At 33.9% G+C, this 14,415-nt stretch overlaps 1 long non-coding RNA gene across 1 annotated transcript; it reads left to right on the top strand.

Annotated features, from left to right (window-relative positions):
* Positions 1–9,547: 9,547 nt before the first annotated feature.
* On the top strand, positions 9,548–11,791 carry LOC126878816 (uncharacterized). Its single transcript, XR_007695799.1, has 2 exons — positions 9,548–9,882; positions 10,012–11,791. It is a non-coding gene; the product is annotated as an uncharacterized LOC126878816 (long non-coding RNA).
* Positions 11,792–14,415: the final 2,624 nt, after the last annotated feature.

Below are 14,415 nucleotides of genomic sequence, written 5' to 3'. Positions count from 1 at the left end.
ATCCGCAAACGAGGTGCAATTTTTTGAGCTATGGTAGAAGTCAAAATAACGACTTTGAAAAAACCGTTTCGCTAACTTTACGACGCTAATTTCTTGAAAGCAAAATTTTCTTGTCCTCAAAAAAATTGAAGGAACTTGGAATAAATGTTGTAAAAATGTCAATATTTTCAGTAGTACCAATGCAATGATTTTTTTATTAGAAGCTTTTGAATGTCGTTTGTTTCTTTGTTTGATTTGAAACAGAATAGAATAGAACAGATTAATAAAATAAATAAAATAGAGAGATAGATTAGAATGATATATAGTATAAAATAAACTGAAATAGAATAGAGTAGAATATAATAGAATAGATGTAATATATATGTAGATACTTACTAATAAAGTATTTGATTTAAAACAGAATAGAGTAGAATGTAACAGATTAAATGAAATATATAGATAGATTAGAATAGATATATAGTATAGAATAAAGTAAAATATAATATAATAGGTGAAATGATTGTGAAAAGCAATAGTTTTAAGTACCTAGGATCGGTATTACAGAGTAATGGAGAAATAGATGGAGATGCATGCAGTAGAATTAGGGCTGGATGGATGAAGTGGAAAGAAGCGAGTGGTGTGTTGTGACAGAAAAATTCCAATGAAGCTGAAGGGAAAATTCTATAAAACAGCCACAAGACCGGCTATGATGCGCGGAACTGAATGTTGGGCAGTGAAAAAGAAAGCGGAACAATGAATGCATGTGGTGGAAATGAGAATGCTTAGATGGATGAGTGGAGTGACAAAGAAGGATAAAATTAGATATGAGTATATTAGGGGAAGTCTAGGTGTGGCACCAATTGATGCCAAAATGAGAGAGCATAGGTTAAGATGGTTTGGTCATGTTCAACATCGAGACGTTAATCACCCAATACGAAGAATAGCTGAAGTGCAGATTCCTGGAAGGAGTAGGAGAGGAAGACCAAAGAAGACGATAAGGCAGGACATGTTGGTAAAGGGGATTAACATTGATATGACTCAAGATAGAATTGTGTGGAGAAATGCAATTAGGGAAGCCGACACTGCATAGGGATAAGGCAAAGAGAATGATGATGATGATAATAGGTGTAATGTGTAGATACTTATATAGAATAGGTTTGAAATAGAGTAGAATATAATAGAATAAAGATACTATATACCTACATAGATACATCCCTAATAGCACAAGGATGTCCTTCACAGACTTTAGGGAGGTCCGTTTTCGTCCAAGGAACGTCCTATTTTGGTCCAAATGTCGCGCTACCGAATGTCTGTTGGACGTCCACTTAAGGTCCGAAGGGACGTACATTGGACCTTAATCGGACGTCCTAGGGGACGTAAATTGGACCTTAACAGGACGTCCTATTTTGGTCCAAATGCCACGTTGCCAAACGTCCAATGGACGTCCACCTAACGTCCGAGGGGACGTTCAGTGAATGTCAATTGGACCTTCATAGGATGTCCCAGTTTGGTCCAATGTCTTGCTGCCGAACGTCCATCTAATGTCCTGAGAGGACCTCCGGTGGACGTCTAGCATCGATATTTAGACCTGTGGAGAATGTATGGTGGGAAATAAAAAATATATTTTTAAGGAACTTATATTACATCTTATATTAAATTACAATTATTGGATATTACATTATTTACATTAAATTACAATACACTTCTCCAAGAAATTAACGCACCACCTTAAAAATAGGGCATTTTTGATGTCTCGAATTTTCTAAACCTGTTGTCTCATCTGAGTGATTTTTTTATAATATAGCCTAGGCTATAGGTTACATCCTTAAGCTTGTCATGCACTGGTAGCTATACTGTAATATATGTATATTATATCATATCGCTCTCTATAGTAATGAGTGAGCCTGCAGACAGGGAACTAATGGTTCCGTATGTGCAGGCTCACTCATTACTATAGAGAGCGACGTGATATAATGTATATTACAGTATAGCTCCCCGTGCATGACAAGCATAAGGCAGTAACCTATAGCCTCAGGCTATATTATTATAAAAAAATCACTTAGATGGGACAACAGGTTTAGGAAATTCGAGACATCAAAAATGCCCAATTTTTAAGGTGGTGCGTAATGCACTGTATATATAGGTAAACTTATATACAGGCTGTAACAAAAATAAAATTTTTGTGTTTATTTAGTTGGCTATCTATTATAGTGTACAATCATCTAGAATATTTTGAACAAACTAAAAACATGAATATATCATCGAAAAAATAATAAAAAGGTCTTAAAATGCTTGGTTAGATATTAAGATCTAGTTAAAAAGAAACCAAAAACTGTATATTTTCTACAGAACGTAGATTATGAATTTTTAAGCCAGCTAATCCCATTTATTATACAGGGTGTCCCGAAAAGATTGGTCGTAAATTAAATCACATATTCTGGGACCAAAAATAATTTGAATGAACCTAACTTACCTTAGTACAAATATGCACACAAAAAAAGTTACAGCCCTTTGAAGATACAAAATGAAAATTCGATTTTTTCGAATATATCGAAAACTATTAAAGATTTTTTATTGAAAATGGACATGAAGCAATATTATTGCAGTAACATCTTAAAGAAAAATTATAGTGAAATTTGTGCACCCCATAAAAATTTTATGGGGGTTTTGTTCCCTTTAACCCCCCCAAACTTTTGGGTACGTTCCAATTAAATTATTTCTGTGGTACCATTAGTTAAACACTGTGTTTTTAAAACTTTTTTACCTCTTTCTATTTTTTCGATAAAGCTCTTTTTATCAAGATATGGCTTCTTTTTAAAATGGTTCAAAATATACCTAAAAATGTAAATCATAAATAAATTTTCATATTATTAGTCTCTACAATCGTACTTAACCATATACAAATATGTGGTGGATTTGACAAATATTCAAAATATCACGATAAAAACTGACTTCAAAAAAGTACTAAGAGGCAAAAAAGTTTTAAAAACATTGTGTTTAATAGTACCACAACAATAATTCAATTGTAACTTACACAAAAGTTTGGGGGGGGGGGGGTTTAAACGAACAAAACCCCCATAAAATTTGTATGGGGTGTCGGGTGTCCAAATTTCACTATACAGTGGAACCTCGATTATCTGTCTCTCTATTAACTGTTAACCATTTTGTAAGAGAGACTAAAAACTTTTTTTACAGTCACCTCCTGTTTTCATATGATATTTTTTGACATGTTTTGTAGTAAATTCAATTATCTATTTACTACAAAACATGTCAAAATTTACATGTGAAAACAGATGACCCTAAAAATGGTTTTTCGTCTCCTACAAAATTCATGAAAAAGCAGATAGGAGGTATTGTCACATCACCGACGATATACCAGAAGTATATGTGGCCATACCAAATAATACATCCTTGATAAATATAAACATTTTTATTGCACAAAATATATATATTTCTATATATATATATTTTTTTCCGTAATCATCACTACGATGATGATTCATTTGTATTGAATTGTACATTGCAATTCTCTGATGTTTGGGAAAAAGGGCTTAAGTCAGAATTGCACATCGATAATGTTTTGATGATTTCTGGACCAGAAAAATCGGCTCTTTTTATTGGTACATACAGTTTAAGTCTGCAACACTTTTTTTATGGTCCAGAAATCATCAAAACATTATTGATGTGCAATTCTGACTTCAGCCCTTTTTGCCAAACATCAGAGAATTACAATCTGGTCATAACTGACCAATGAGCAATTTTAATTTAACCTAAATTACTACTGTTCCTTAAAATGAAGAGCTTACCCTATAGCGTCTCTTATCTAATCTAACAAGATCGTGCACTATTCTAACATACACAGGCACACAAGCACTACGCTCTGCTTTTCACTATCACCTATCACTCAAACTAGTTCAAAAGGCTTTGTCCTCTTCAATCTTCTAGTTTGTCCAGTAGTAGATATCGAGGAGCTGGATTTCCTCAATATTCTCATACTTATGAAGTTGTTGTTGCTCATGACCTCCTGCTATCTTCTTGATGACTATATTATCCAGGTTCCATTCCTAGGTCTTGATATTTGTTTATAAAGTAATATCTTATTATGCATCGACAATGTGGAGTTTCTTCCAACTAGTCAATACACTTTTTATAGGTATCTTTCTTTTGCCTTTCATAGCCACAACAAGGCTATAATACGTTTCCTTCCTGGTTTTTTTGTAGACCACTTTCAGCTGATTCTAAAAAATTAAAATGAATGGTAATTTTTCTATTCTTTACAATTAAAAATCAAAAGAAATAGGAAATAGGTACTACTATTTACAGGTAATAATATGCATAAATAATTCGTTTCCTAAAGAATACAGAAAATTGAAAACGTTTTTATAATACTTACATAATTGTTTAAACAAAAGAGACCCAGCCAGAGCAAAACTAACAGACAGAACTGCAAAAAAGCCACTAATTTCCATTTTCCCACCCCCTTATCTTATATGCATTTTCCAATCAAAATTTTTAGGTTGTCATGAACATGAAAGACTCAACCTCAACAAATAATAATAAACAAAAAGCTCTACTTCCACTTCCCGCCAAATGGACACAGGTTGGTGACACTGAATTCACGCCAAATAAATGAAAAAATAGAACAATTTTCTTTTTCGTCAATTTCTTCACGTGAAGTTTATAACGAACAAACTTAGATGTCAAAGTGTGCTTTTACACGTCAAATTTGGCCTTGAATAACTTGGTCAATTTCTTGTCCAATTTATTGTTGATGTAAAGTGGACTTTAGAGAGATATTGCAAATTTAACACAGCCTACGCTGCGCTATTTACACCGAGCTATTTTGACAGAATTGACATTTCTCAGACGTGTCATAAATACAGATATTAGAGAGATATCGCAAAGGCAAACGTTATTAGTGTGTCAAGACGTAAATAAGGGATAACGGTATATTCCAACACGGTATCAAGAGAGTTATAGCAAATGCTCTGGGGACAGGGCTTAACGTTATTATGACAACCGACTTTTGGGATAAAAATGTAACCTAGAAATTAATGTTGAGAAATACTGTAATTGTTTTTTATTGAAAAATAAATTTGGATATGAGCAGGTTGACATTTATTTTAATTTTAATGATTAGACAAACAATAAATATTAATAATCAGTATGAAAATAATATAAAATATCTGAATAACTAATATCCTAACCACAAAAAGTAGTCTATTGTAGACAAAATAAGAACGCAACGTGTTTCTCAACACAAGGAACAAGATGATTCACAGTTTTTAGTTTATAAAATTTGTATTCTATAAATTATTTTTATGTTTCATCCCAAATGTCAAATTAGCGTTAACGTTATTACCGTCCCTTATTTCAACCTAAATAGCGGGACACGTTATCCGGTATTAGCGTAACATTCACTCTGCGCTTGCGTACATGTCAAAATAGCGTATTCCGCTATTAGCGTGCGATAAAAATCCATTTGCGATATCTCTCTATTGCTCAACATTTTAGTTGCGGTATTTTTACGGCTTGATTGATTAGTTGTTTTTCTAATTTGTATGTAATTTAAAATGGATCAAGACTTAGAAGCTTTCATTTTTACCAATGCTAATGATGAAGACATCGCGTTTATCATCATGCATAATATTCTGGGAGATGAACATATTTATATTACATTACTCAAAATCAAGAATTAGATTTAAATGCAAGTAACGTTTGAATTTTCTTCCAAATATCGAGCAAGAGAAACAAATGATCCTTGAGTGTTCTTATAATAAAAGATTTTCCTGTTGCACTCTTCATGTTTTCCTGAACTAACGTCCAATTTTCAATAAAAGTCAATTGATTTTGACTTAAAACTTATTTTAATAAACAAAAATCATCATCAGACATAAATCTGATTCGTTTAATACTGTCTGATTGACTCATTTGAGAAAACTATTACAAATAAACTTGGTTTATATGAAAAACAGACAACAAACATAACCTGAAAAGAAAATAGCGCAACGAATACCGCACAGCGTAACGGTTCCCCTAATAACGGCAGGCACTATTTGCAATAACGCAGCGTAGCCAAATATCACGTCTGCGCATGCTCTACTGTCAAAATAACGCGTGCTGTAATACAGCAAGTGCAAAAGTGACTCTGCAATATCTCTCTATTAATATATCTCCGACATACGTTATTGGCGACAATTATACGACGAGTAATCATATGACCAAAAGTGAAGCCAAACCCACGGTTCTAAATAGGCTGTATGACACTATGCATTTTCTTGTATCATTTCTAATATCGTTTCTTGTATACATTTTCTTGTATCATTTCTCGTACGTACATTTGTGCCCTGTATGACACTATGCAAGTTCTTGTATCGAAAATTGTATGAAATTCGGCACGTGATTGGTCGATATTTTGTTTGTCACCCCGCTGTGGTCACCCCGTGTCGTGTCACGTTATGGTAGTACTGCATCTACATCTACAGCTGATTTTAAGGATTTTATAAAATTTATAAACTTTTAATCAACATTTTAATGTTGGAATTTTACGTTGACTGTTTGAGGTTGATTATTTGTGTTTTTATTTTGTTTTGATATTTGTGCTAAAATATTTGCATTAGAATTATCTTCAGTTTGATCCAAATTAGGAGCTATTGTATTTTGTAAAAAATTATGCACCATGAAACCTAAATTTATAGTTTGAACTTTACTAGGAGCTAAATATATGGTTATTAGTAGAACAGTAGTCCATACCAAACGGTATATTAAATATCAATATAAGATTTATAAATAATACCTACAAAAACACAAATAAATTCATCAATACATGATCCCATTTTCATTTCAGCCGCTATTATGAGTAAGTAAGTAATTATGACATTTTAGAGGTTTTACCAGCAGGTTTTACGTTTTTGCTCTTTGCGCAGAAATTGGCGCAGTTCTTGGACAAGAATCTGTGTCTGACTCAAATTCTTGTATCGTTTCTTGTATCTGTGTATGACACTATGCATTTTTTTGACATATCAGAAACGATATTAGAAATGATACAAGAAAATGTATAGTGTCATACAGCCTTTAGACATTACTACGGTTGCCTAAAGGCTGTATGACACTATACATTTTCTTGTATCATTTCTAATATCGTTTCTGATATGTCAAAAAAATGCATAGTGTCATACACAGATACAAGAAACGATATCAGAAACGATACAAGAATTTGTGTCAGACACAGATTATTGTACAAGAACTGCGCCAATTTCTGCGCAAAGAGCAAAAACGTAAAACCTGCTGGTAAAACATCTAAAATGTCATAATTACTTACTCATAATGGCGGCTGAAATGAAAATGGGATAATGTATTGATGAATTTATTTGTGTTTTTGTAGGTATTATTTATAAATCTTTTATTGATACTTAATATACCGTTTGGTATGGACTACTGTTCTACTAATAACCATATATTTAGCTCCTAGTAAAGTTCAAACTATAAATTTAGGTTTCATGGTGCATAATTTTTTAATAGACGAAAATACAATAGTTCCTAATTTGGATCAAACTGAAGATAATTCTAATGTAAATATTTTAGCACAAATATCAAAACAAAATAAAAACACAAATAATCAACCTCAGTCAACGTAAAATTCTGGTTAACATTAAAATGTTAATTATATAAAAGTTTATAAATTTTATAAAATATTTAAAATCAGCTGTGTCTGTAGATGCAGTACTACCATAACGTGACACAGGGTGACAAACAAAATTTCGACCAATCACGTGCCGAATTTCATACAATTTTCGATACAAGAACTTGCATAGTCCCTAATAGCACACGACGTCCAATGGACGTCCAAAATAGGTCCATTTTTGGTCCTAACGTCCATGGACTATAAATGGACGTCCTTTGGACGTCCCATGTTGGACGTCCTTCGGAAGGAATAAATATGGACGTCCTTTGGACGTCCGACGTTGGACGTCCTTCGGACGGAATAAAAATGGACGTCCTTTGGACGTCCGACGTTGGACGTCCGACGTTGGACGTCCTTCGGAAGGAATAAATATGGACGTCCTTTGGACGTCCGACGTTGGACGTCCTTCGGACGGAATAAAAATGGACGTCCTTTGGACGTCCGACGTTGGACGTCCTTCGGAAGGAATAAATATGGACGTCCTTCGGAAGGAATAAATATGGACGTCCTTTGGACGTCCGACGTTGGACATTCTTCGGACGGAATAAAAATGGACGTCCGACGTTGGACGTCCTTCGGATGGAATAAATATGGACGTATATATACTGGACGAAATACGGACAATTTATGAACGCTTCTATTGGACACATTATACCAATTACGGGATCAAATAGCAAAATAATTCAATAAAATATTAACTTATTTACGTTAATGAAATACAGTAAAACCTGTCAGTAACGGACACCTGCCAAAATTGGTCACATGTACTAACGGCCAGTTTAAAAATTCCCCAAACCATATCTAGACTACAAAAACTGGCAATACCGGCCACCTTTCTATATCGGCCAATAGTTTTTTCATTTTTAGTGGCCGTTACTGTAAATGGTTTGGGGAATTTTTAAACTGGCCGTTGTTAGTACAGGTGGCCTATGTTGGCAAGTGGCCGGAAACACAGGTTTTGCTTTAGTTTCCCTAATAGCACACGACGTCCTTTGGACGTCCAAAATAGGTCCATTTTTGGTCCTAACGTCCATGGACTATAACGTCCCATGTTGGACGTCCTTCGGAAGGAATAAAAATGGACGTCCTTTGGACGTCCGACGTTGGACGTCCTTCGGACGGAATAAATATGGACGTCCTTTGGACGTACGACGTTGAACGTCCTTTGGACGTCCATACTGGACGAAATACGGACGTTTTATGAACGCTTATCTTGGACACATTATACCAATTACGGGATCAAATAGCAAAATAATTCAATAAAATATTAACTTGCGTTAACTTTACGTTAATGAAATACAGTCAAACCTGTCACTAACGACCACTAAAATGAAAGAACTATTGGCCGATATAGAAAAGTGGTCGTTATTGCCAGTTTTTGTAGCCTAGATATACAGTACAACCTAACGGCCAGTTTAAAAATTCCCCAAACCAATTATATCTAGACTACAAAAACTGGCAATACTGGTCACCTTTCTATATCGTCCAATAGCTTTTTCATTTTTAGCGGCCGTTACTGACAGGTTTTACTGTAATTAGTGTGGGGAATTTTTAAACTGGCCGTTAGTACAGGTGGCCGGTGTTGGCAGGGGGCCGGTAACACAAGTTTTACTGTAGTTTAAATCGAAAAGATTAAATCTTAATTCAAAATTGTATATTAAATTATTACAATTATAAACTATATAGTTTAATATCCAAAACATGTTTTGATTTCATGTAATGTAATGAAAATCTTATTTGTAAATTATTGGTTACAATGTTTAACAACAGGAAATATTCAAGAATAAATAAAATAAAAGTTTCCCCTAACAACAAAACATTCCAGGAATTCTACTATCAAAGTTCTATTCCGTGAACATCTGATTAAATTATGGCTGGAAAGTTACCACAAGATATTCTATGAAAAGAGTACAATGTCCTCCTGGAGGGGTAAAATTTTCCATACTCTAAAGAGAGGCCATTTACTATTCAATTTGCGTTCATTTTCAAATTTGCCGCGCGAGTATCTATGTAGCGTCGCGTGGTCATTGGTCATCAAGTCATCTTATTTCATTTTCATCATAAGATAACCTAAAAATTTAGTAAAAATTTTGATTGGAAAAAAATGCATCGATAAGGGGGTGAAAAATGGAAATTAGTGGCTTTTTTTTGCTGTACTCAACTGTACTGTTTAGTATTTATGCTAGTTTTGGCTATGGCTGGATCTCTTAAACAATTATGTAAGTATTATAAAATCCGTTTTCAATTTTCTTTATGAAACGAATCATTTATGCATGTATTACCTGTAAATATTTTGATTTTTAATTGTAAAGAATAGAAAAATTACCGTTCATTTTAATTTTTTTTAGAATCAGCTGAAAGTGGTCTACAAAAAACCAGATATAACCAAAATAAAGATATAAAAAGTGTATTGGCTAATTGGAAGAAACTCAACATTGTCCATGCATAATAAGTTATTACTTTATAAACAAATATTAAGACCTAGGAATGGAACCTGGATATAATCATCAAGAAGATAGCAGGAATCCCGACAAACAACAGGAAATCCAGCTCCTCGATACTACTGGGCAAACTAGAAGATTGAAGAGGACAAAGCCTTTTGAACTAGTTTGAGTGATAGGTGATAGTGAAAAGCAGAGCATAGTGCGTGATGTGGCTGTGTATGTTAGAATAGTGCACGATCTTGTTAGATTAGATAAGAGACGGTATCGGGTAAGCTCTTCATTTTAAGAAACAGTTGTAATTTAGGTTAAATTAAAATTGCTCATTGGTCAGTTATGACCAGATTGCTTTTTTTTATGTTTGACAAAAAGGGCGTAAGTCAGAATTGCACATTGCTAATGTTTTGATGATTTCTGGACCAGCAAAAAACTGTTGTAGACGTAAACTGTATGTACCAATAAAAAGAGCCGATTTTTCTGGTCCAGAAATCATCAAAACATTATCGATGTGCATTTCTGACTTAAGCCCTTTTTCCCAAACATCAGAGAATTGCAATGTACAAATTCTCCTATCTGATTTTTCATGAATTTTGTAGGAGACGAAAAACCATTTTTAGGATCATCTCCTGCTTTCACATGTAAATTTTGACATGTCTTGTAGTAAATAAATAGTTGAATTTACTACAAAACATGTCAAAAAATATATGAAAACAGGAGGTGACCATAAAAAAAGTTTTTAGTCTCTCTTAAAAAAACTCATGAAAAAACAAATCGGAGGTATGTCACATCAGTGACTATATCCAGGGAATGTCTAAAAAATATACTTTGATGTCCCAAGAACCAAATATAACCTTTATATATATATACAGGGTGTAACAAAAATACAGGTCATAAATTTAATCACATATCCTGGGACCAAAAATAGTTTGATTGGACCTAACTTACCTTAGTACAAATGTGCACAAAAGAAAAGTTACAGCCCTTTGAAGTTATATATTAATAGCACCAAGGGCCTTAGAGGCCCATGGCTTGAAAAGTTTGTTTTTTTCTTCATTTTCACGTTTCTTTATGTACTGAGATCTTCTCTGGCTTGATATGTGATTTTTCTCCATTCCTTCCTCTTATTCATTTTTCTTTTCTGACCCTGTAACACCATTCTTTCCAAATCTTTTTCGACCTCTTGCTTCCATCTATTTTCCGGTCTTCCTCTTCTCTTTCTTGAAGCTATAGTGTAGTTTAGTACCCTTTTCGGAGTCCTTGTTTTTGGCATCCTTTCAATGTGACCTCGTGATCTAAGTCTCTGTGCCTTTATCACTCATTTGAAGTTACAAAATGAAAAGTGATTTTTTCCAATGTATCGAAAACAATGTGCTTTTGTGCACGTTTCAATTTAATTATTATTGTAGTACCTACCATTTAAACAACATTTTAAAAACTTTTTTGCCTCTTATTGCTTTTTCAAAAAGTCAATTTTTATCGAAATATTTTGAATATTTGTCAAATCCACCACATATTTGTATATGGTTAAGTACGATTATGGAGACTTGGTAATAATATGCAAACTTATTTATGCTTTACATTTTTAGGTATATTTTGAACCATATTAAAAAAGAAGCCAGACTCGATAAAACGTGCCTTATCGAAAAAATACAAAGAGGCAAAAAAGTTTTGAAAACACTCTGTTTAACTAATGGTAGCTCAGTAATAGTTTAATTGGAACATACACAAACATTTGGGGGGTTTAAAGGAACAAAACCCCCATAAAATTTTTACGTGGACATATTAAAAAAGAAGTCGCAACTCGATAAAAACTGCCTTATCTGAAAAATACTAAGAAACAAAAATATTGAATTTAACTAATGGTACCACAATAATAAAATTGAATTGGAACATACACAAAAGTTTGGGAGGATTTAAGGGATCAAAACCCCCATAAAATTTTTATGTGCACAAATTTCACCATAATTTTTCTTTAAGATATTCCTGCCATAATAATGCCACATGTCCATTTTAAATAAAAAATCGCTAATAGTTTTCGATATAATCGAAAAAATCGATTTTCATTTTGTAATTTCAAAGGGCTGTAACTTTTTTTTATGTGCATATTTGTACAAGGTAAGTTAGGTTCATTTGAACTATTTTTGGTCCCAGAATATGTGATTTAATTTATGACCTGTATTTTTGTTACACCCTGTAAATACAGCCCATTACGCACCACCTTAAAAAATGGGCATTTTTGATGTCTCGAATTTCCTAAACCTGTTGTTGCATCTAAGTGATTTTTTTATAATATTCTAGCCTAGGCCCTAGAATATGTTACCTCCTTATGCTTGTCATGCACAGGGAGCTATACTGTAATATATATTATATCACATTACTATAGAGAGCGATATGATATAATATACATATATTACAGCATAGCTCCCTGTGCATGACAAGCTTAAGGAGGTAACCTATAGCCTAGGCTATAATATTATAAAAACATCACTTAGATGGGACAACAGGTTTAGGAAATACGAGACATCAAATATACCCCATATTTAAGGTGGTGCGTTAATTTCTTGGAGAAGTGTATTGTAATTTAATGTAAATAATGTAATATCCAATAATTGTAATTTGATATAAGATGAAATATAAGTTCCTTAAAAAATATATTTTTTATTTCCCACAATACATTCTCCACAGGTCTGAATATCGTCGCTAGACGTCCACCGAATGACGTTCCAGGACGTTAGATGGATGTTCAGCAGCAAGACATTGGACCAAACTGGGACATCCTATGAATGCCCAAATGACGTCCACCGAACGTCCCCTCCGACGTTAGGTGGACCTCCATTGGATGTTTGGCAACTTGGCCTTTGGACCAAAATTGGACGTCCTGTTAAGGTCCAATTCACGTCCCCTAGGACGTCCGATTAAGGTCCAATTTACGTCCGATTAAGGTGCAATTTACGTCCGCTTAAGGTCCCATTTACGTCCGATTAAGGTCTAATTTACGTCCGATTAAGGTCCAATTTACGTCCGATTAAGGTCCAATTTACGTCCTATTAAGGTCCAATTTATGTCCGATTAAGGTCCAATTTACTTCCGATTAAGGTCCAATTTACGTCCGATTAAGGTCCAATTTACGTCCCCTAGGACGTCCGATTAAGGTCCAATTTATGTCCGATTAAGGTCCAATTGACGTCCGATTAAGGTCCAATTTACGTCCGATTAAGGTCCAATTTACGTCCCCTAGGACGTCCGATTAAGGTCCAATTTACGTCCGATTAAGTTCCAATATACGTCCCCTCGGACCTTAGATGGACGTCCAATGGACGTTCGGTAGCGCGACATTTGGACCAAAATAGGACGTATAAAGGACGTTCCTCGGACGAAAACGGACGTCCAAAGGACGTCCCTAAAGTCCGTGAAGGACGTCCAATGGACGTCCATTGGACGTCCTTGTGCTATTAGGGGTGTCATACAGGGCACAAATGTAGGTACAAGAAATGATACAAGAAAATGTATACAAGAAACGATATCAGAAACGATATTAGAAATGATACAAGAAAATGCATAGTGTCATACAGCCTTAAAGTCGACTTTACATTACATGATTTATCATGTGATTTGTCATATGATTTGATCATGGAGTGAAATTTACATGTTTACACTGTGTGATTTGTCATATGATTTTGCATTGTTTATACGGCTCGTTTTGTCATAAGCATTGTCATGCGGCTCGTCATGGGAAAAATCTAGAAAAATCATATGACAAATCACATGATAAATCATGTAGTGTAAAGTCGACTTAAATCGACTAACCAATGAACATTAAGGGTGAGATTACGTCACGAGAGTTTACTGTCATTTGAATCGTAATATGATTTTTTTCGAATCCTGAGAAAACCAAGTATTTTAGAAAAATTTAAACGCAGGATGCAAGATTACATTATTACCGAGGGCGGAAAGCCCCTTAGAATAAACAAGCAGATTCTATTGAATGAAATATTTGAAATTAAATATCACACTTCTCTTTTATTTGCAGCCCTGTAACTTATTAAAATAAACATTATAGAAGTTTTCAGGGACTTTCAGCCCTCGGTAATAATGTAGTCTTTCATTCTGAGTTTAAATTTTTCAAAAATATTTATGTGAAATAATATATTGTGCAACCATTGTAAAATGTGCATTTAAGTATGTAAATGTGCATTTAAGTATGTGAAATAATATATTGTGCAACCATTGTAAATAACACCTATATCAAATATTCAGAAAATTCTACAAAAGCATAAAAGAAAGCACAGAGAACTAGTAACTGAAAATCAA

The sequence above is a fragment of the Diabrotica virgifera genome, chromosome 1 (genome assembly GCF_917563875.1).
Source record: "Diabrotica virgifera virgifera chromosome 1, PGI_DIABVI_V3a".
NCBI classification, from domain to species: domain Eukaryota; kingdom Metazoa; phylum Arthropoda; class Insecta; order Coleoptera; family Chrysomelidae; genus Diabrotica; species Diabrotica virgifera.
The sequence above is the reverse complement of the archived record's forward strand: the minus strand, read 5'-3'. Positions and strand labels throughout refer to the sequence as shown.